This window comes from Platichthys flesus, chromosome 6 (assembly GCF_949316205.1).
Source record: "Platichthys flesus chromosome 6, fPlaFle2.1, whole genome shotgun sequence".
NCBI classification, from domain to species: Eukaryota; Metazoa; Chordata; class Actinopteri; order Pleuronectiformes; family Pleuronectidae; genus Platichthys; species Platichthys flesus.
This window is the reverse complement of record NC_084950.1, coordinates 4,724,652-4,747,772: the sequence shown is the minus strand read 5'-3', so window position 1 is coordinate 4,747,772 and position 23,121 is coordinate 4,724,652. Positions and strand designations below refer to the sequence as shown.

At 42.9% G+C, this 23,121-nt stretch overlaps 1 long non-coding RNA gene across 1 annotated transcript in view; it reads left to right on the top strand.

Annotated features, from left to right (window-relative positions):
* LOC133954907 (uncharacterized) overlaps positions 1-8,977 on the top strand; it is an 84,873-nt gene extending 75,896 nt beyond the window's left edge. Inside the window, exons 3-4 of the long non-coding RNA XR_009920836.1 lie at positions 7,083-7,130; positions 8,795-8,977. This is a non-coding gene — a long non-coding RNA (uncharacterized LOC133954907). The remainder of the gene's footprint in view (positions 1-7,082; positions 7,131-8,794) is intronic.
* The last annotated feature ends 14,144 nt before the right edge of the window (positions 8,978-23,121 follow it).

Genomic DNA, 23,121 nt, shown 5'->3' with positions numbered 1-23,121 from the left:
GAAGAAGTGTCTCTTTGTTCCTGTGGACGGACAAAGTAAAGACACCTGTAGTTTCTCACCTACTCTTAAACATGTTGAATTTTCTCCCTCGTGTCTTATGGTTGTCTAGCTTGAATTAATGGCTACACTGCCCCCTATGATTTCCTGTGGTACTGCCCGGTTTCCTCTGTTTTGCTCAAATCGGTAACTTGATCGCAAACTTCGTACAGAGGGGCCGTCCACTCTTGTGTACGTATCTAACATTGAGTATTGATGATTTTCTTTCTGACTTGAACTTGAAGTCCGACGCTATTTCATTGCAAGTTGAATTTTTTAAGTTGATATATTGCCAGGACTTGAAGGCTTTTCTTGAGGAGTCGCCACTATTCAAACTTTCTACCATTCTTTTTTCCCCCTCGCCACAAATTGAAGAACTTGTCTGAGTAACCCCATGTGTCAGAAGTGGTTTGACAGTTAATATCCTTGGTTATCATAAAACTGTTTTATAATTTATGAACGGCCATTTTCCAAAGCTGTAAATAAAATCACATAATCCTCGACTGTGTAACTATAATTATTACTCATCTGAATTTAAACACACGGAGGAGCCGAGGGTCCTGTAGGTCTGCATGATATGTCATCAGCCCAGTGGGTCTTTTTCACTCCTTCTCCCTCTCTCCCTCTCAATCACCTGAACCTTGGTGACACCCCCGATCCCCTCAGTGGAGGTTCACTGCTCGGTAACACAAAGTATATTGTGTGTGTGACCCATTAAGAACTTCTAAAAGGAGCCATCGGTGAAGCCAGCACAAAGCCACGTGCTGTGTTGGCAATTGAGTGTGGAAAGGGCAAGAATGTGGCCCCAGACTCTGCTTCCGTTTATTCAGTGTGTAAAGACAGAGAGAGAGAGAGAGAGAGCGAGAGAGACAGAGGAATATGAGGCATGCTTTTGGGCATGAAAGATATTTTAAGACTGAAAAATGAATCCAATGACTGTTAAACATTCACTATACAACACTAAATGCATGTCGGCTCTACTCCTCAGCTGGCAGATGTATTTTTAGTAGAGTTCTTTATGTTAATAAATCAACGTCGCTAATGTCTGCAGTTGTAACAAATGTAAAAAGATCTACGTTGTGTAGTTGACATAGTTCTAGGTCACAGTGCAACTTATTTAAAATAGACCAACATTATTTAATGCAAGTGGAGGAGTAGCTTAGAGCTCAATCAGTGGCTGGAGAGGGTTTTAGGAAACATCACATTTTACTTGAATTTATATACTTCGGTTACTTCATAAATTTAATACTGTGTTGAATTTGACTCAGAAGAGCAAAGTTGCATCATATACTTTCTTTCAGTGTTGCATTTCCCACACCTTCCCGATGAGTCATCTTTCCAAAACTTTTAAGCAACTCATATTAGGGTGACTGTATCGCCATTAATACCTTATTGAAAGTGTGGGAAAGTGGTGGGATCTAGGGATATGGCAATATAATCCACTAAACAAAACAGAATTGTTAACCAGCAGAGATTTTGCAACGTTTCCCTTGAAATATCTCTGAAAAGCACTCAAAAGAAGATCCTGAATAATCACAATGATCTTAAAGTTAAAGCTTCTGCTTGAGAAATATTTTCATGACAGAGTAAGATCAGTAAGAAAGTGATGTTCATGAAGATTTGAAGTTGTGTTGCAATTTTTGTGTATCACTAGTCTTCAAGAGAGTCAGAGCTCAAATTTATAGAGTAAGACGATAGCAGAACAATTTTAGGCTACAACACTGCGATGAAGGACAACATGGTATCCCAGTCCCTCATCTACTTTAGTGTTGTTAGAAATGCACAAGGTTGAGCTCCAGTGATCGAAGTAAAAGATTTGAAATATTCCTACTGTTGTTACTGTAGTATTACATCCTTGCAGTTGGTTGTACCTCCACCAAAACGTCAAGTTGAATTTAAATCTGTCCAAACTCACACTCACATATACACTTATTCAGTAAAGCTTTAATAAAAGAGTATTAATTTAAGGTAAGAGTGTATTTTGTCCTGAGTTATTAGATGTGAGGGACGCAAAACAATTGCAGAGGTATAATAACATATCCTGGCTCTGACAAACTAATTAGATAGTTTTCTGACCTGAATAATATTTATTAACTTACTGCTAAAAATAGGGCAAAAAAGCATTCCTTGAATTTCAGCCTGTAGTAAAAGTTTTACTGAGCTTCATGTTCACTGCATTAAACGTCATGTCCGACAGATTGCTCCCTAAAAGAGACACTGCATTAAGATAAATAACAAAAAGGAAAGTCGAGTTTTCTCTGGTGACCTTCTTTGGCTTGGAATCCTCTACCGTTAGAGGTGTGCCTGCGCCTGCTGCCAAAACCGTGACAGCTGGGGGTTGAATAGAGAAAGAAGAAGGCCCGTAAAGTCGTAGGGAAACATGAAACAGACTTTGCAACTGGCTGTCCCGTAAGGTACGTCCACTTACTCTGACAGGCATTGATTGAAGGTCTGTTGGGTTGTAGCATAAAGCTGATAATGGCTTGTGGGTTTAACGAGAAAAAAACAAAAAAAAAGACAACACACACAAAAGAGAATAAAACATTTGGCACACATTCTACAACCTGAAACCGAACAGATCAAGAAAAAATGGGAATGAACGTTGTTAGTTCAACATTCAGAGAAGGACGGTAAAAGGTAAAAGGTAAAAGGTGTTCCAAACGTCTGATATCATCAGATCAATAAGCTGTGTATTTGGAAAACATTTTCAAAATGTATTTTTAACGCAGGAAGATGTTTTGCATCTGCAGAGGGTAAGAACAGCGGCTAAAGTAAAGAACAGGAGATCTAGAATATCGAGAGAAAAACAGGGTTTCAGTGGATCTGGAAAAGTCTTATTTATCTTAAGTAGAGTTTTAAGTACTCTTTAAATAGTCTATTATAACCTTACAGGTCTTAAATAGTCTGTTTGGGCTGTAATCAGTTCAGTCTTCTATATGAAAGGTTCCCTACATGAAAAAGGCATCTGCCAGCCAATCGGGGCGGGGGGGGACAAGCAGATTCTAGGTTTCACCTTTCATTGATTATGGTCTTTCAAGGGTCTTATATTCAAGTTGTTGAAACCTGAAGAAAACCCTGAAAATGGATGCAATGGGGTAGAAAACTCTTAATACCAGGTCTGGGGCTCTGGCCCCCCTTATACCCCCCCCCCCCCCCCAACCAACCATAAGGTCAGACTGATAGTGTGAAGATATTTGTTTGTCACCACCCTAGATCTCCTCATACAATCAGTCTCCTCCAGCCTAAGGGCGAAACGAAGCCAATATCACAACTCGCTGACCTCGAATGTCAGGTTTCTCACATTCGGTGTCATAAAGATATCTGAGTGTTCAAGTCTTTGCAGAGATGCATTGTTTATAATGACAACAATAATGAACTGGCTCACTTTGAGTCTCTTCTGTACCGAGTCAGTCAGGATTAAATAAGTCTGACTACCTTCTCCTACTTTCTTTATTTATTGACTGATAATTCATCATGTCAGGTCCTTTGTCCGCTTGTCTCCTTGTCACTACGCCGTTGTTTCAACAAGACACATTTGTCATACACAGTCAAAAAAAAATACCTATTTGAGATTCTTTGACTTGTGAAAACACGTTGCTTCCACAACTGTCACAACCATCCATCCATCTTGTTCCCTCACATTCGAAATGCATATTCTGAATCGACCTCTCACCTCCTCAGCCGTGGCACTTCCTCTCTCCGCTGGTGTCCCACCCCAGGGGGAAGGGATAGCCGGGGTCACAGGGGTCAGCAGGTTGAGCTGTCAGCACAGGTTTCACGTCTTAAGTGGAGCCTGTGAGGAATCGGGGCGGAATGCACAGACACTGCAGGACTCGGTGTGGGGTCACAGCACATCGGATTTATTGCTATTATCACCGTGAACTCTGTGTTCTTTTTTACTCCATCACTTCTTCACCTCCCTCTGTCTCCCCTGGCGCTCTCCCATTCTGTTTCCATGTGACACTATTGCTCTCTGCATCATCGGACCCATCCATACAGCTCCTCTGCCTTTCAGGTTCATTTAGGGATTGTAAGAACAATAGTGGCATTGTTTGTTTTACACAGTCACTAATGAGGATGGATTTTAACCTGAAGTGATAGTAATAACCGATTCAATTCAGCAATGGCTTCGTGAATGAATTTAATTCACTATAATTACTGCTGATTTATTCCTATATGCCACAGACCTCCAAAAACTTTCAAAACACACAAGTGAGTCTGATTGTGTGTAGCGTGTATCATGTGTGACATTTCCCTTCATTGCTATAGACATGGACAGTGTATTTTTAGAGTCAATCCCACATCCACCATCTCCCCAGCAATATAAATACTAATTACTGTGTGATTGCTGAAAATAGTCGACCACAAAATGCACCACTTACACCTTCGTGTTTGTGTCTGCTAGAACTCCATTGCTCTGCTATTTAGGAAATTACTAGTTTGACTTTAAAATAATATAATTGTCACTTCTTTTTATTTGTGATATGATTGTGTTTATCAAAAGGAAGATTGTTTTCTTTGTCCTGAGCCCTACATACAGGACACAGACAGAAAACTACACACGCATTGATGCATGTCGACATTCACTTGCAAAAACAGGACAGGAATCCAGTGCTTTGTCCTTTTCGGAACCTGCAGCGTCTCTCCTTCCTCTCACTCTCCTCTCACCTGTCTTTACTTCTTGGCAAACTATCTGTTGTCAATTGTCTCGCTCTTGTGTTTGATGATGTGAAACATCTCTGTTAACATTGTATGATTGTGTGTTTTCATGCATTTATACCTCTGTGTGTGTTTGTGTCTGTGTGTGTCCTGACCTGTGGTGGGAACATCTGTCTGCTCTTGCTCGCGATGGGGCAAACAGTGAGGACAGATTCTTAACAGGCCTCAGACAACCAGCTCCACAATGGGGAGCAGGGAGAACACTGTGGTCTGCCAATCAACCCAATTTTGTTTTCAATTAACCCGGGGGTTGAAAAGATAAATGAACCACCTTGAACAAATCCTGAGGAGACCAAAGAGTCGATTGAAAGTTACTTGCAGTCTTTCCCTGGGTGGCGACAGGACGGGCTGTTTACTCAGGCTTTGGACTGACTCACAAATCAAAGTGTGTGTCAGAATGGAGAGATTAGGGAGCCAGAAAAGGTCTGAGACTCTACCTGCACCCTTGTCTCTTTGTTGTCACCCACCTGGATGAGTTGTTAGCGTTGCGTAATGCCCCAAACAAGACAAGCACATTCGCCAGAGAAACTTTCTAATACCCTGATAAAATGCAGCTGTTTGTATCTCCTGCTTCGGGACTGAGGGGGCCCAGAAGAGGCTCTTTAAAGCACTAATGAGTGTGGCATTGTTCAGAGCGGGAGATTCCCCTTCCACTGAAGCGTTCGGCTGCTCGCGGTGTGGCCCGTCCCAGCAGCTGCTGTCATTTCAGGACAAGACAACGACCTCAAAGCTGGTAGAGCGCTCTGAGCTAACTCCTGCAAGGACCGTCAGGGAAACAGAGAGAGAGGGAAATGACAGCAAATAGAAAAAGGAGAAGTTGCAAGTTGTTATGATTTGTCATTCCTTCACTGAAACAATCAGACAGGTTTGCATTCAGGTTCCAACGCAAACATTATAGTCGAGTCGGGTTCCACTGAATTACGTTTCCTGGTTTCGCCCTGCGACAGCCGTTGATGCCGAGGCAGGTAACTGATGGGGCCTGACAGTAGCTCAGGTTTCAAAGACAAGGTCGGATAATGGAAGACGTTTAAAAAGCCATCTCAGACAATGCAGGATCTTAAGTCCTGGATGTCTTGCTCATCATTCATCTGATCCCATTTCCTGACTTCTAAAGATTGAGGGGATCTACTGTAATTCAAACCTCTCTCCCTTTCACATGCTTTGTGTTCCCACTCTAGTCACTTTGTGTGAGAAAAAAAAAGAAGGGAATATGTGTTTTGACAACTTCACATCTCGCTGGCTTTCATGCTACAACTTCCTCGCCTCCCCTCCCTGCTCCATCACCCCTCTGCTCCTCTCCCACTTCCTTGTGGTCGCTCGGAGTGAATCCAACCTTGTCCTGCCGTTAAATGAAGTTCTGCGGGAGGGAGGGGGGGAGGGGCTGAGGGAGGGAGGGGGTGAGGCTTTACCTTTTCGGAAGTGAAGCTAGCTCTCTGACCCGTCGTGGTGAAAGGACCCTTGGGCTTCGCTGCATAAGATGAGCTCCCAGGGGGGGGAAGCAGGAGATTACACCTGATTACACGTGATAGGAAGGAGATTTATAATAAAGTCAGTTGGTTCCTTTGTGGAATAATCCGCTCCTCCCATCCAAGTCATTGTGATGAGTGATAAGGCCTCAAGTCTGTATAACCCTAACGAAAATAGTAGGCTCGTTTTTTAATGCAGCTTCTGTCCTGATGTTCCATTTTATTTTAATGTGACTGGTTCTAAACCTGCCTGTTTGGAAAGACCTGTTTTTTAAGTGAAATTTGTGAAAAATGTGTTCATCCTACCTGGTTTATCCATGATGAAGGTTTAAGCTTCATCCCTGTTCATGTTTGTGGTTTATATAAGTTTGAATGATGTGTTGTTTTATTCACACATTGCGTCTTGGCTATTTTAGAAGTTTGTTAGGCAATCCACACAATCTTCAGACCCACAACCACAACTTTTCAAAGTAAAAGCTCCGTATTTCGGCCTGATAGAGACTATCACAGCAACAAGACGAATGCTGTGCTTTTACTTTTAAAGAAAACTTGCTAATGTGGAAGTGATTCTGAAAAGGATGTTGCCATGACGGAGATCAGCACCCACAACTCCCATGAATGTCATTTTGATATAGAGGAAATACAAATAATCAGATTATGAAGAAGCTGTTGTGGTTTGTCTTAGGATGTAGAAGAATACATGTTCAACTTGCATGAAGTAAACAATTACAAAAACTATTCAGAATGTGTTGGGGCTTATTTCAGTGTCAGTAATAGGAATTTACCTGAAGTAATTTGTCCTGTTCTCACAACTCACTGGACATCTTTCATCCAACGTCTTATTTGTCTCATGTCTCCTAGGAGCCGGATCCCGGGGTTATGCTCAGGAGCCTCAGAAGGTGATCTCAGGTAAGAGGGATTACATTTGTTTTTTTTTCACTGTGATCACATTGGCTGATGATTCATGTGAGCAGGTATTCATCTGAGCTGGGCTTCAACATGCTGGGTCCTCAAGCCACACTAGCTTGTGTTAACACGGCTCGAATGTGTGTCGGATGTGTGTGAACAGACACGAGTCAAGCTGTGCGTTTCTTGTTCTGGTCTGTTGAAGCAGAAGTCTGAAGCCCATTTCTGCCAGTGAGAGAAAAAGAGAAATGCTAAATCAAAACTATGAGATTGAAAAGGGCAATCGTAATTATGATAAAGTAATTTTCATAGTAGAAAGTAAGCAATAAGATAATAATGAGATAGAAAAAGTCAATATTATGATAAAGTAAGTCATTGTTATGAGATAGTAAATCGAAATTATGAGATACCGTAATTTTTAACTCAATTTTGAGATACTAAAATGAATTAATACTATTAATTCTTATTTTGAGAAACTGAGTCATAATTTCGAAATATTAGGTTGTTTTTTTTAAGTGATTCACTTATTTTGAGCCACTAGTCGTTGTTTAGATGAGACACTAGATGTCATTTTGAGACTCTAGATGTTTTTAGAGATACTAAGTCATTATTTTGAAGGCCCTAGTGGTTATTTCTAGATACTACGTAGATATTTGGAGATATTAGTTTGTTATTTTAAAGTATGAAGTCGTTATTTTGAGACACTAGTTGTTATTCTGAGATACTAAGTTATTATTTTGAGATACTATGTCTGTATTTTGGGACACTAAATCGTTATTTTGAGTGAGTAAGTCATTACTCTGAGTCTTTCAAGGTCATTCTAAAAACAACATAACAACTCACAGGACCAGTGGCAGAAATGGGCTTAAGGAAGATACATTACAGTAGATAAATTAATCATATTTTTGGGGCAATGCCTCCAGATGAAGCTGTCGTTTTCTGTCTGTGTTGATTCCCCCCCTCTATAGATGCCACCACCTCTGTTAACAATAGATCATAGCACTGCTGGGTTTGTAGTCGTGTTTTGATTGGAACCAGTCTTGCTGGCTTGTCTGTCTCGTGTAGGAGCCTGAAAAAGCTTTTCTTCTGCCTGCTTCAAGTCGTCTTCTGTCAAAGAGAAAAAAAAAAAAAGACTTCATGAGGGAGTAGTGGAAATTGTTGCTCATTGCTCTCTTAAGTGATCTTACTTTAGAAATGAAACCTAATGTTGCTGGGATTACACTGCCTGCAGTTGTGCTGGTGTTGACGTTTGCTGCACCGTGGTGTTTTGAAGTTTCTGGACCGTTGTCATCTCGCTCAGGTTTACCCAGTTCATGCTGTGCTCCACTGACAAACTGTGCATCTGCTCTCAGGCCATCTGCAGGTGTATGGTTTCCTGATAGAGGGAAATAAATGTAGCTTTCAGTTCAGGTAAAGGTCAGCACATAATCTATAACTGACCTTGTTCATGTCATTTTCAGTATCACAGTGATATGATACCGCGACTGTGTCTTTCTCTGCCGCTGAAACCCCACAAGCGCGGATTCCTGTAAACGTTAGCTCTAGGTGGTTTCTCTATCGCTATCTTCTTGTGCACAATGACTGATTTACTTTTTGAATTGCTAATCAAAACCTATTTTGCACTGACAGGGTGCATTACAATAGTTTTGTTTTGTGCTTTTTAACAGACGTGAGGTTAGAGGAAAGGACCCTGACTTGATGATTCTCTGTTGTGCTCCATTTGCAAGACCTGTTTTTGACTTGATTAAGATTTTTTTTTAAATATGCTGCTATGCCACATATGATGATGATATGATTATCTTTAATATATATTATAACATTTAAATAAAATGTACAAGTCAACATAAATTGGACAATGCTATTAAAATAATTTTGCAATTGAATTAAAAACAAGATGCATTTATTTATCATTTATTAAGCAACTATTATACCCTCCACTATCAGTGCAGACACGATTTTATATCACAAGCACAACAATCAGATGGAGTGAACAACTAATGTCCGAGAGAGGAAACATGACCGATACTATACAATGTTACACAACTCCAGTATTATTCTAAAGTATTTTTATTTTTTTATTTGAATTTAATTTAAAACAACTAGATAAATGGATACATTTTGGATACTCTGTGTTATTATGTTATTTACTACCTAGTTGTAACTCTTAAAGTTTTTTTCATACGCTTTCAATTGGTAAGTGTTATTCCATGTTGACTTGCACTATTGAAACTATATTACTATTACAGGATTATAGCTTTTCTTTTGAGAGTTGGGCATTTGGGGTGTTGGCATCTCTGGATCTTCTTTGGACTGGTTCTCCTTGTACATTTTCTCAGTTCCAGTTCATAATTATGCCTCATCCACTGAATCTGTGACTTGCGGTGTCCCCCAGGCTTCTGTCCTTGGTCCGATGCTGTTTGCATTGTACTTGCTTCCTCTTGGGCAGATGATGAGTATTTTTAAACACTATTTCCTACCATTGTTGCGCAGACATCGATCTGTTTCTATCAGGTAGGAAATATTGCTAAACTCAGGCCCATTGTGTCCATAGATAGCTGCGATGGAGATGATTAAACATGTGTTAATTTCCCCCAGGCTAAGTTCCTTCTAGGTCACCTGTAAAGATAGGTCCTCAGGCAGAAAAGATCAAAACCTATTCTCAAACCGAAAATTTGAAAGGGCTATATTTACAAACATAGTAGGTAAATAGTAGATGTTTAAATACAGTGTTGGTTGTGATTCTTAAGAGGTAAAAACATTTAAATTATTCCGCAAGGTAGTTTGATAAACCAGTTCACCTTTCATTATCTCACGTGTACATTAGGGAACATATTGTCATCACTCGTTTCAAGCTTTATCTCTTCAAAAGTTTTTCTGAATGCTAATTGGCCACAGGCTGTGAAATACATATGCATACAGTGTATTCCAGTGTGAGAGAGCATTCCTGGGTCGCTCTAAGGGTGACTCGACACTTTTGACATGTGGTTGACCGTTCAGCAGCAGCAGCAGCAGCAGCCCAACACTTGTGTTCACAACGTTTGCCTGTTGGGATTAGCACTGTGCAGCTGCCCTGCTGCTCACAGCTGACCTAGCATGGGTCTATGAAGACAGAGGTGGAGCTCAGTGGATCTTTTGCCGTGCACCACTTTCCAGTCATACAGCGGTTCTCAGCCACATTCACGCGTATTCATTCACAAACAAGTGCTGACTCATTTTTACTGGTTGATCCACGCCTGTAACAGAGTGTTTCATGCAGTGTAAGAAGTCAGCTCTACATATGCAATAATAAGCTCCTTATACATACTGTAACTATTCAAAATGCTCAATAGAAAGTTCCCATTCAACAAGTGCTGATCAATAAACATTAGTTGTAGATAGGGTGGCTGCATTAGTCTGTGTTATTTGATGATACACAATTATTACATAACCACCAGCTCCACTGATTATTTCTCTATAACTATATTGTGAATTTAGTATAGACATGAAACCCGTTCGGTTCATTTTCCTGCATTAGCCAAGCAAACATAAAAATATGTAAACTGCCCTGCATGTAATATCATCAATACTTACTAAACAATTTTTTATGATCCTGCTGTAATTGTTGTGCGTGTGTACAGATATTAAGGCAAACCATATTTCCAAATGCCTGGTGTAATCAATAAAACTGCTTTTATGTGAATCCCTGGTGGTGAAAATAAGACGATCTTTCACTGATGAATTGTGTCAGTTGCATATTAAGAGGTAAAACGTGTTTATTTTTTATCTTATCGTATATGAATTAGAGATTAAACGTGGTGATTACTTGAGTACGAGCTTCCTCTTCTAGGTTAGGCCCTTGTTTTTCTTCATGTTCATGTTCTAGGGCCAAACAGAGGAAACATCTGCTTTACTGCTGTTCTAACTGCTCCAGATCTACACACACACACACACACACACACACACACACACACACACACACACACACAAACAGGCAGTCCTAGTGGTGGCTCCTGCCAAAGGAAGAGTGTTCCTACACAAAGCACACACATGCATTGATAATTACACACACACACACAACACACACACACACAAACGCACTCACAGATGCAGCCTGCGTCTTCCTCCCATCCTCATCCTGTAACAACCACTGTGCAGTTTGTCCTCCAACCCACCGTCTCCGCTGTCAGGACCTGCTCTGACAGCTGCTCTGCATGCAAATCCATCAGTCTGGTTCTCTGTCTGTGTTTTCGTCCATTTCACAGGCAGAGTGTCAACTTGAATAACTTCAAAAAAAAAATCTCAAATTAGTCTTTTTAGACATTTGTCATCAACTTCTTGAAGCGGTACATGGTTTCACACAGGGAAGAAACAGCAATAAGCAATACTTGTTGGTTATTACAATAATTAAATGTGCCTCAGAATTAAAAAGCTTTAACGAGTGTACAATGATGAAGCAAACACAGAAAGTAAAGACACTTATTACTTGAAAAGAAGTTACCTAAAATAGTTCGAACAGTGTTTTGAAAATGTAGTGCTACAAATTCGCACATTTATCTGTGTGTTTTTTTTACATAAATAAAAATGCCAAAACTTCATATTGAATATCAAGAATATGAGTTGCATGATGTATTTTTTTTTTTTTTATTCCTGCTCATTGAGATGTATATTTTGTCCCAGATGTGTTTGAGCGTGTTTGTATGGAAGAGTCCTCCAGTATAGGTCACAGGTCATCTGTGCAAGCACCTCATTACGACTCATAGTTACGTTTTATTGTTGGGCGACTTCCACCAGTCGTATGAATTGTGACGCGAGCAAAGGAGGAAGTCAGGTGACTTGGTAACAAGAACAGACGTCCACATTATCGTGAGGTCTCGGTGAATGGACGGGATAAAAAAACAAAATTCAATATTTATTTTCTTTTATCCATGGATGTTTGACATTAACCACGAGGTCTTACGGTTTTATAACATAATGCTAGCTACGCCTGTGGTTACTCACACTGCCACTAGAGGTCCGTGTTAGATAGTTGTGGGTCACTGGAATTTGCAGAAACTACCAAAACTGTTATTGTTCTGGACAGGAGGGTATTTACTAAAAGTGTTTAGATGGACAGAGGTTCTAAAGATAACTACGCCTGTTTGTTGGCGCTGCTGTGGCTCCGACTCAACCGTCACTGAGACACAGAAATAGCTCTTGTGTGGAGCCTTTCAAAAACTGTAGAATAATAACCCTCGTCACCCAAAAGGGAAAAGGCAAGGTCTGTCCTTCCCAGAGATTATGGTGGGAAGAATCGATGACTTCCTCCATCTTTTTCCCTCAGGGGACAGAGGGACAAAGTCTCGCTGGTATTAATAGTAGTCCTGTGATAAGCCGGGCCAGTGTACGCTGCCTTGTGGTGTCACAGCCTTTCGTCTGGTTGTGAGAACCTCTTGTTTTGGTATCGAAGGACTCTTATAGAATATACATTTCTGAGCCTTTCCTGTTTTTGTTCAGCCCCTCGTGCTTCACTGTACATCACAACATTTTTACAGTACAATAGGGAGCACTCGAGTGTCCCATCAATAGACACTTGACACATCGTCTTTGATCGTTTTTGTCTTTGGCTCTCCGTCGGGGGTTTGATGCCGCCCGCTGCCCCAGAGCTGTATCAGAAGTGGAGGTTTGTGTCATAAAAAAAATACTTGGAGCAAAGGTGATATGCTTCTGTCATTGACACAGTCGTTAGCCTGAATGGCCGGTTGTGTGTTTGCCTGAGGGCCTGATGAACTATTTACTCCGACACGTTGGTCACAAAAGGAGCCGTGTACACGGGCGCTCTGCTTTTTCGATTAGCTCATTGTTTGTTAAAGCACAGGAAACATCATGTCACACTTTCAGTTTATAGTCACAGATAAAAAAAAGAAAGAGAGTTATGCTGGGAGAAAGTCGATAAGAAAACATGCAAAAGAAACAATAGTGTTGTTAAATTTAAGTTTTTTCGTTCCTTGACTTCTCAAAGACGTATTTTTTTTTTCATTCTCAACTGGTTTGATGTCCTCTATGCCCCAAATAGGTTCTCTGAAAAGAGAGCATGGGAAAAATAGCTGTCATTGTGGAAACTGCTGGGAAAAGGCTGCGTTCTCATTGGTAGCAGTGCAGGGCATTGTGGGATGTGAGCGAGCTGAGAGAGACTGTTTTTCTTCTTCTGAGAAGGAGGAAACATGGAAACATTGACACAAAAAGCCCCGAGATTAGACCCCTCCAAGCAGAACTAACTTACTGCAGTTTATGCTCTGTTGGCTTCGCTTCAGTCAGAGATGGGGAAGATGAGAAGTGGATGGTCAGTGATCGTGGCAGCGGGTGTGACGAGGTGGGCAGGGTCGCCGCTCTCGCTTCTTACAGTCGTCTGCTCCCAGCCGATTTAAAATCCCCTGCCGGCACGAGCAGTGGCGGCTGCATACCGACATACCAGCCTGATGGTCGACCGGGACCATTAGCCAGGCCCAACTGGTGGAGCCCACCCAGGGCTGCAGACCCTCTTCTGCCCAGCTTCTACCTTCCTGCCCAGCCCTGGCTCTGGATCAGAGGCAGGCCGCACGTCGGGGGACAGGACTAATGATGGCCCAAGCCATGCCATCCCTTTCAAGACCCAACCCAAGAGTCCAATTTTGGCTAATGCTATTTCCTGCAGATAAGATGCAAACAAGTTCCTTTTACTTCTTTTTCCCCATCAGACGTTTGGGAGGTGAGGGAAGGGTGAGCGGCGGTGAAATACGTGATTGAGTCCATGCTCTGTTTCATCATCAGCTTGGTTGGGTGTTGCTTGGCTTTACTAGCAGCCACCGTGCGTGCTGTCACATTGGACTGATTTAAAAAATGTCAGAGAAGTGATAGATGAAGTAGAGACGGAATGATTTTAAGTTCGGAGGTATCCACATCGAACCACTTTTCCCGCCATCACTCCCAAAGTGGCTTAATCACGGCTGTGTTACACGATTATTTTACTCACCCAAGACCTTCTAAATCGTTTCCAGCTTAAAGGGAGATCTTGTAAGATATTCATGCTGCACATAACTTGCTCTCCTGTTTGCCACCTTTGTCACAAATTGTGTTACTTTGAGACTTAAGATTAGAAACTTTGTCGCTGCAAACATTTCTATTGGTTAACGCTGTTTCTGGAAAATACCCAAGATACCAATTAATCCCTGGATTTCAATGTTCTTTGATCATAGAGAGGAGGAATTTTTAGAAATCCTAAATCTGAATCATGTGCCTCAAATAAACTGTGACGAGAACACGAGGGAGAACCTTATTACCAACTTCATAACAAATTTTGTTTGGATAAGTCGGTTAAAATAACATCACCCAATGTAAGTGAGATCATCTGTCAGTCATCGGATACGCCACGATACAACCTTGTGTTTTCAAAGGAACTTGTGTAATCCATCGAGCATCTATCAGAAACAAGACACACAACATATCTGAACTTGTCAGGGCAGCCCTCATCGGAACAACTCGCTCTATATATCAACTTATCAGGACCGTGTGGTCGATTGTGGAAAACTTTTTACGAGAGAAGCGAGGATTAGTCTTAGAAGTCGTGCAGTGTCATCCAGTGATTTAACGTGTTAGCCAGTAGAATGTACGCAAGTGCACAATTTAGATAAAATTTGATTAGATTAGATTAAACTTTTTTGTCATTGCACAGTACAAGTACTTATACAACGAAATGCGGTTTAGCATCTAACCAGAAGTGCAAAAAAAGGCAGTAAAAGTGCAGAGTATTGTGCATATTTAAACTAGAATATGTAAATAAATAAGATATGTAAAGTAGGAAATATATATGGAATAGTACAGTATTAAAAGGTATAGCATGATATAAAAATGATGAATACACTATGAGCAAAATGAATATATAAATATATATAAATATGAATACACTATAGGTGGGATAATACAGTATTAAAAAAAATAACAGTCTAGTGCAAATGGTCAAATGTTCAGTGGTTGGAGGAGGGTGTATATTGTAGCCATCCATCCTTCCATCCATCCATTATCTTCACTGCTTATCCTTTTAGGATCATGGGGGGGAGGAGGCGGTCCCATCGAACATTGGGTGAGAGGCGGGTAGACACCCTAGATCGCCTGTCCATCACAAGGGCGACAGAACGTAACAAACAATTCTTCAGCTTTGGAAACATTACGCACAGATTCTTTTATTCTTCTTTATTTTGTCAGGCTAGATTCTTACTGTGCACCTTATTGTTTGATGCGCATTGAACTTCCAGGCGTTGGCGACTTTTCAGCCGTGAACGTTATTACATCTTGGGAACAAAGTGCAACAGGGATATATTTATCTAATTATTTATTTTTCTCTCATTGTGCAAGATGAACATGAACTTGAAAATTGGTTCCCAGTACATGTGTGATGACTCACCAGGGAAAATAAACAGAGGTAAACTCCTCAACTGGCAATGGGAAAGGAGTCATTGACCTTTTTCTAGCAGGTGAACGCAAGTTTACAAAAACCTGCGCACAACCCCAATCTGCAGGTCTTTGCAGAAACAAGGAGATCATTCAAATTTACATAAACAAATACTTTGGTCATGTTTTTTTTGTGATTTCATTTTTACAGTTAACGATGCAGAGAGAAGACTTCCCGTAGTTGTAATTTCTGACAGCATTACTGTAACATCTGAGCTCAGAGGAGAAAATCCCACCTCGTCATTTTCTGTCATTTTATAAGTTGTGCATCTTCAGTCTGTACACTGTGGTCACACGCCCACACCTTCACAGCCGAGTGCATTGTTTTGGTGTCGAGCTATAGTCAGTCGTCGTGGGACAAAAGCTGTACGTGCATGTGTGATGTTTGCACCAGGGGGAAAAAATGAGCTGGTATTTAGCAAAAAAATATGCAACAAATCTACGTCATGAAACATAGCAGCTGCTTTGTGACTGTGGCATTCTGTGTCCCCTCTCCGCCCGCCTCGCTCTGCGCGTTCAAGGACCCCTGTGTCGTCAGAGGGGGGGGGGGGTGATGGCAGGCAGGGTCTGAGCCGAGCGCGCACATCCGTCCACGTGCCCCTCTGATCCCAATCATTCATAAATTCAGCCAGGGAGATTTGTATCTGCCGTCGGCCCAGCGGTGTCTGTTATCTCTTTCCTCCACCTCCCTGTGGCTATTAGGAAGGAATGGGATGTCACAGCGCGTACGCACACAAACACACACTCTCACGTCCGACGGTGGTGGTGACAGCTGTCTGTCTCCGCCCGTCATCTCGCTCCGGCATCTCTGGCATATCCTCTCACTTTTTTTTTTTTTTTTTTCACCCTTTCGTGTCGACTACTCGGTTTCCACCTTCATCTCTTAAAAACACAATATTCTCTCAAGAGGCAACTGAAACCTCCAGCCGTCAGTTTTTTCTTCTGTAATTCTTCCCTTTTCTTTTTCTTCTAACTTTCTCACCAGCCCCCCCCCCCCCCCCCCCCCCCGTCTGCTCTGCCAGAGGAAAAAAAAAAATAAAACATGCAGCAAAATTCCCCCTCAGTCATTTAGCCCAGATTCAACACTGCAGGCCGGCAGCGTCGAGGCTGTAACTTACCAGAATGTAAATAGAGCAGTGTTTTTCACATTACTTCACCGCTTATTTTTAGTAGCTGAACAAGAGCAGCTAAGGGTGTTGCCTTCTCAAGCCCTGACTGTAAGTCTTATCAGCTGAACACACAGGGAACAAACACAGAGAAATTATAAATCAAATAAAACAATAATGACCCCGATGCAGGAAGTGATGTGTTGATTTATGGTTTAACTTTCAACTGTAAAGCACACAATGCAGGGGGCGGCTGCTCTACATGTTGGGAAAAGAATGTTGCTAATCTCTGTTTTCTCTTTCAATTCGGATGCTGCACACGCAGTAAAGGTGTCATAAACGTTTTATTGTTGCTTGAAAAGAAGAAATGGCATTGTACTCTATTGCTGTAATCATCTAAAAGTGTTCAGCTGCCAACGCCAGCCTTCCACCAACTGGATTCCCCCCCCCCCCCCTCCTCCACCCGAGAGACACCTGATCACAAATTTTTCTATTTACACATGCACGATATGCACCACCCACAGCAAATGCACTTCCCGACTCCAGATCCAATCACAGGCCGAGCCACAGACTGGGTTAAGTGCTGTTCCCAAAGGCTCCTCGGCAGCGTGCTCCAAGCATAGCTGCCAGCCGTTCCTCGATTACCAGGCCGCATCCGGCTCCTACCTTCCAGGGATCTGAAAACAGACACAGCACCTGCAGCAGCGGGGAAGTGAAGTGGTGGACGGTGGCTGCCTGTGTGACTGAGCTGTCTTCCTCCCAGCCGCTCCTCCTCCTCCCCTCACACCAGGAAATGTCTTTTTCCAACTTGGTCTCCGGTGCACTTAATTCCGACCGGCTCTCCAGCAACAAATGCTTGAGAGTAAAAGAGATCAGCTGCTGGGGAGAGACGTCGCAAAACTTCGATTTTCCTTCTTGCAGAAATGTTAAAGATTAAATCAGCAGGTGTCAAATGCGGCTTTGAAAATGAGACCGCTCAGCAAAATCTGCAAGGTGGCGACGTTCCGGGCCGTTTGTTCGTTGCATGGTACAAACACAGGTCAGACAAGTTCTCCCACACAGAAGTGGATGAAAGCTTTTGAAGATGACGAGTGTGTGTGTTTGTATATGTGTGATTTTGTGTGTGTGTGCACTTGTGTGTCGGCTGTGAAGGAAGAGGTGTTAAACCCTCCATGTTCATCACAGTCACTGAACATGATGACTCAGTTGATTTTCCACTGAGGTAAGCAGTCACTCTCTGCTGAACAGTGAACTCACAGAAGCACTGAGTCACACACACAGACACACACAGAGACTCACACACACCTAATGGATTGCACTGTACACTGAATATTTTCAGCAGAGCCATCAATAATTTCAACAGAACACAATTTTCCTTCCCTTCCTGTGATGATCTTGGTTTGTAGCCATAGATGCACTCATACAAACACACAACACACGCACACACACACACTCGTGCTTGGCCTTGTCCCTGTCCAAACAGCCCCTCTATAGTGAGCGCCTCCAATGGAGTGGATCCGCTCCAGCTAAGACACCCTCTCACACTTCCTCCCTCCCTTTCTCCTAACCCTCCCTCCTGTGTGACCGCAGGGCCTTCCTTCCTTCCTTCCTTCCTCCTGACACAGAGGCCTGGGGGAGTCACGGGGGAGTCAGGATGGCCGGATGTGCCCCGATCACTCTGGACGGACAGACCTACTGACAAGGAGCAGACATGCAGACAGGAGGATGCTGCGGCTACTGTGGACTTTGGGCTCGGTTTTGTTCCCATCCGGAGCCACAATGAGGATGAGATCATGGCTGTTTTGATAGGACAACAGGAAGGTGCAGGGAGATGGAGAGCAGCGGGGGGGGGGTCCAGGCAGGAGTATGAAGGAGTGCGAGGAAACAAGGGTAACACAAGTGTTGATCAGAGAGGAGGCGGAGCTGTGATCATGCAAGTGGAGGTGGCTCTGATCACATACATATTTCTTCTTCTTCTGAATCTAATAAAGTAATAAAATCAGTGAAGCAAATTAAGCCTTGAGCTGGATTCGACCTCACAAGAGTTCTTTGATACGTCCGCTTCAAAAGCCGGTTTCAGACATGAGGTCTGAAGGGTATTCTCCGTGTGTTTGTAGTTTACGAAACCGGTGCTTATCAACAGAAGCTCTTTTGACATCGGCCCTGTACCTACCTGGTATTAACATGTGGTTCTCTGATCCGATCTCAAGCGGACAGCTCTAAGTGTAGGTGTGAACGCACTCGGAATCAGATCCGATCACACTGGACCACATTCGGAGGTGGTCTGGGCCACATTCGAGGGACTTTCCTCCGACCGGCTCCAGGTTCACTATGAACTGAACCTCTTTCTACTCTTATCTGTGCCCGTACACTGACCACGACATTGTGACTGATGCTTTTCTTAAAACTGGTGAAATCCGTCTTCACTGCAGCTGCACGAGATTCATCCAGCGCCTCCGGACGCACAGACACACACACAAACAGTGACAATCGGACACATCTGTACCAAAACAGCATGGAGGTGAGATGGACACAGGAGACACGTTCAGGACGGGGGTTAATACCAGGTGTGTAGGGGGCCATTAATACCCCCAGTCACTCGAGGTGACTTACTGGGGAGTTTGAAGGAGAATCTCCATCGAAAGGACATTTGCGTTCTCACATACAACCAATCAGGAGAAACTCTGGAGTTCAGCGCTTGTCTGAGATCAGCTGAACGTAGACGTAGGCGCCTCACACAGGAAGAGCTGCAGTGACACAACGCAAGGTAGTGTCTTACCTGCAAAGACATTCATACTCTCGATGCAGTTTGTCTCCACTGGAAGACAAGATGGACACTTCCGCCATCGTCCTCAGGCGGAAGAGAAGGAGAGGACTGACCACAAGTGGCTGGAGGAGCAGAACAAAGATCCAGAATGAAAGAACGAGAGAAGGGGAAGATCACAATTTATCTCTCTTCCCTCCCCTCCGCGCTGTTTCTTCTTCTTTCTGTTTTTTTTTTCTGGGAAGAGGATACAGTAAGTGCCAGCTGTGCTCTGCTGCTGCTGTACAGTGCTACTTCAGAGAAGTCAACCTCGCTGCACTCCCTCCACCCCATTGAACTGCCAGCTCTGGCAATCAATTCTGAGCCTTGTGCTGTCACTGCGGGCCTCTGGACACAGCAGCTGGCTGCAGGAAGACAAGCGCTCTTCCACAGAGTCTGTCCTCCCATCAGCTGCACCCAGCTGTCCAGCAGCAGTCCCACTATTCAGAGCGCGGCCCTGCTGCCGCTGGAGAGGGGAGGCCTCTTTCACTGCTGTCCCCGGGCATTGCTGACTGGAGTCCCCTTCAACACGCTTTCTTTTTCACTTCTTCCTTCCTAAATTTTCAACCGTAGAGACACATCCGCCCTTGAGCTGCGCAGCAGGCCTCATATGTCTGTCTGGGCTCCCTCTCCGTCTTTCTCTCTCTTTCTTCCTCGAGTCAAATCGTCCATCTGTCTCTGCTTTTACCAACTTTCTACGCCGCTATTTCCATCCTGCTTTCTCTCCTCTCGCCCATTCTCCTCCTGTCTTCCATGCTGGGTCTTTAGATGAACTTTCCTCCTTTTTGCTGTTGTAGCTTTTCTTTTGCCTCCATCCATGTCCCTTCTGTCTCTGTGTTGTGTGGCGGCCCATTCCTCTTTTTCGTCTTTGTTGCTCGCCATGTCTCGGTTTCTTCGCTCCTTTCTCTGCAGCTCTGTCCCCCCCTTTCTTTCCGCCAATCGCTCTTATTTCCGGCAGAATTTCCATCTCATTCTTCGTGGGTCTGCCGCAATCTAAACTATGTCCCCCCCCCCCTCCTTTTTTTTTCAAAATGTCACAATACTGTATCCTTTATTTCCCCCTTTTTCTTTAGAGTGACTTCTTTCTGCGACCCTCTTTCTGCTGTATTTTTTTCACAGGTGTCTGTAAGGCGGGGATTTACATTTTCTCAGGACAGGCAGCCCGTGGAGAGAGGCCTGCTGGCAGATCAAAGACCGCGGCAGTAAAACGATCTGAAAGAGTCCAGCATTAGCATCCATCAGGGTACCTTGAAAGCTCCCTGGTCAGCCGAGAGGGAAGCGGAGGGCCCCCCAAAGTGAAAGCCCAGTCTGCAGAGGGGTGATGAAGGGGCGGAGGGAGGGTAGAATGTGGGTGGATAGAGAGAGGGAGCAAGAGAAAGCGATGGAGCGACGAATAACTCAGCTAAAGTCATGCAGGAAATATTTCCAAGAGGGAGGAAAATTCCCATTACAAGCTGCAAGTGTTTTTATTTCTCTTTTGGGCTCACCCGATCCCCTCCTCCCTCCATCTCTTCTTTTAACTCTTCCTTCCTCCCTCTTCCTTCCTCTTATCTTTTTTTAATTTCTTCTTCCCTGCGCTGTGGCTTGTAAGGGGAGAGCATCTCCATCTGTGCACCATCTCCCCTCAGCTCACCAGGCCTAGACTTTTACTACTCCACCCTGCATTCTGCACACAGGGGTCACGTCTGGTCGGGGATTGGGAAGTGGGGTGCAGGAAGGAGGGGAGGGATGAGTGTGTGGGAGGAAGAGAAACATGGGGCGGCTTCATATATTGTTTCTCTTTACATCAGAATTGAGAGTGGGAGATGAAGAGGAATGGCAGCAGTGCATACTATCACACGGGCTGTGTGTGTGGGTTCCGTCTTGTAGGCTATGCAGTAAGCGTGATTGATAGTCTTGAAATGGATAGGTAACTAACATGTGTGACAGGGATCAAGATTAGACCTGCATTCCTGGTGTGTTCCAGCGTCTTTGCATTTGTCTTTTTGCATTACAAAAAAACAAGCCCATATTGTTCACATAAATCTTTAGGAAATAAAAAAATAAAAAAGTCTCCATAAGGCCGATCGAGTGATAAAATTCCCTCAAGAAAGGAGATTTATAGACGACGGGACCTGACAACCCCGAGCTCCCGGCTTTCCAGGAAAGTTAGGAACTGATCTTTTCAAATAGTTTCTAGCATCAGAAGTGAAAAAGCACAGTGGGAACCTTGTAGCCCGGAGTTTCTCCCAGAAGCTTCACTGTGACACAAAGTCAGGATGGGAAATATTTTTTCCACGAGTGATTGATCTATCAGCGAGTCCATATTTTAGGAAAGTCGTAGCTCTGCCTGTGTTTTCCACAGCTCTGTCTTGCCTCCATGGCTCGGCGCTGCTACTTCTACGGCTGAGGACGGTGTGAGAGGATTTAACATGAGTAGTTTGTTTAGCAACAGTGAAATGACAGGTGCTGCACTGGGAACCAAAGATTTCCATTATGTAGCGTTTTTGTAATTAGGTCATTTAATGCATTTTATGATGTGTTTTTTTTTTAATTTATTTTCCAGATGACTATCCTGAGAAATTAGGTGCGTTTTGGCGACTTGTGATCGAGGCTCGGTGCCGACACCCGGTGCAGGCGCTGCTCGTTATGTTGCCAGGGCACAAAGTAGGAGCTGTAAAGTGAAAGTAGCATGTTAGCAGAATAGCATCGGTCCTCTGAGTGTGCACACATGATGCATTCTAAAAGCTCTAAAGTATCACTTCAGGTTGTGGTGACATACATAAAGGTGCCAGTAAAACACACAACTATATGGATATTGAACACACAGAACTTCTGGAGTGCTTTTGTGTCACAGAGCTGCATTAAACATTTAATGTATACAAACATATTGTTATGACTGTGTCATCTTTTGGGAATTCACAAAACACCCCTAATTTGCAAAAATATAATTATTTTATTAATTTACAAAATGTGCGAGGGGGAGGGTTAGCCTTTCATAAAAATCTAAATTAAATTAATTTTCTAATTCCTTTAGACAACATATTGGACAATTTTGCTTTTCTGTTTCTAAAAGTAATATATTGTGCAGCTTCCACAGTCAAAGGTCAAACACCTCTTCTCAACTCAGAGATCTTTGCTTTAAAAATACTAAATATATCCATGTTTGTTCAAAATTGATATAATCTTAAAGTTTTTTTTCAACTTTTGTAATAATGCCAATCTTTCCCTTGTTGTCATGCAGAGACAGACAAGAGTTACAAGCATCGTATTAAGTGGTCATTACTTTTTGAGACTGTCTAAGACAAGGTTGGTTTCTATGCTATTTTATTCAGATGAGGTTCACCGAACAGACCTCTTGATTACAATCACAGCTGAACATGTTTTTTAAGAGATGTCAGTTCACCGCTCTATAGTTTCACAGTTTATTCTTTTATGTGTATTAACTTGAACTGCCCCATATGGTCGTGTTTTCATAAAGGAGCCGAAGTAAAGATTTTGCTCGGTAATGCAAACATCGCCTCATCCAGACAGTGACACAACACTCACATGACATAACAGTTAGTATGTTTCTACATGCTTCTACATGCTTCTTAACAAAGACTCATTGTACAATACATGCTGACACTCAGTCTATGTTGAAGCACACACACATCCACACACA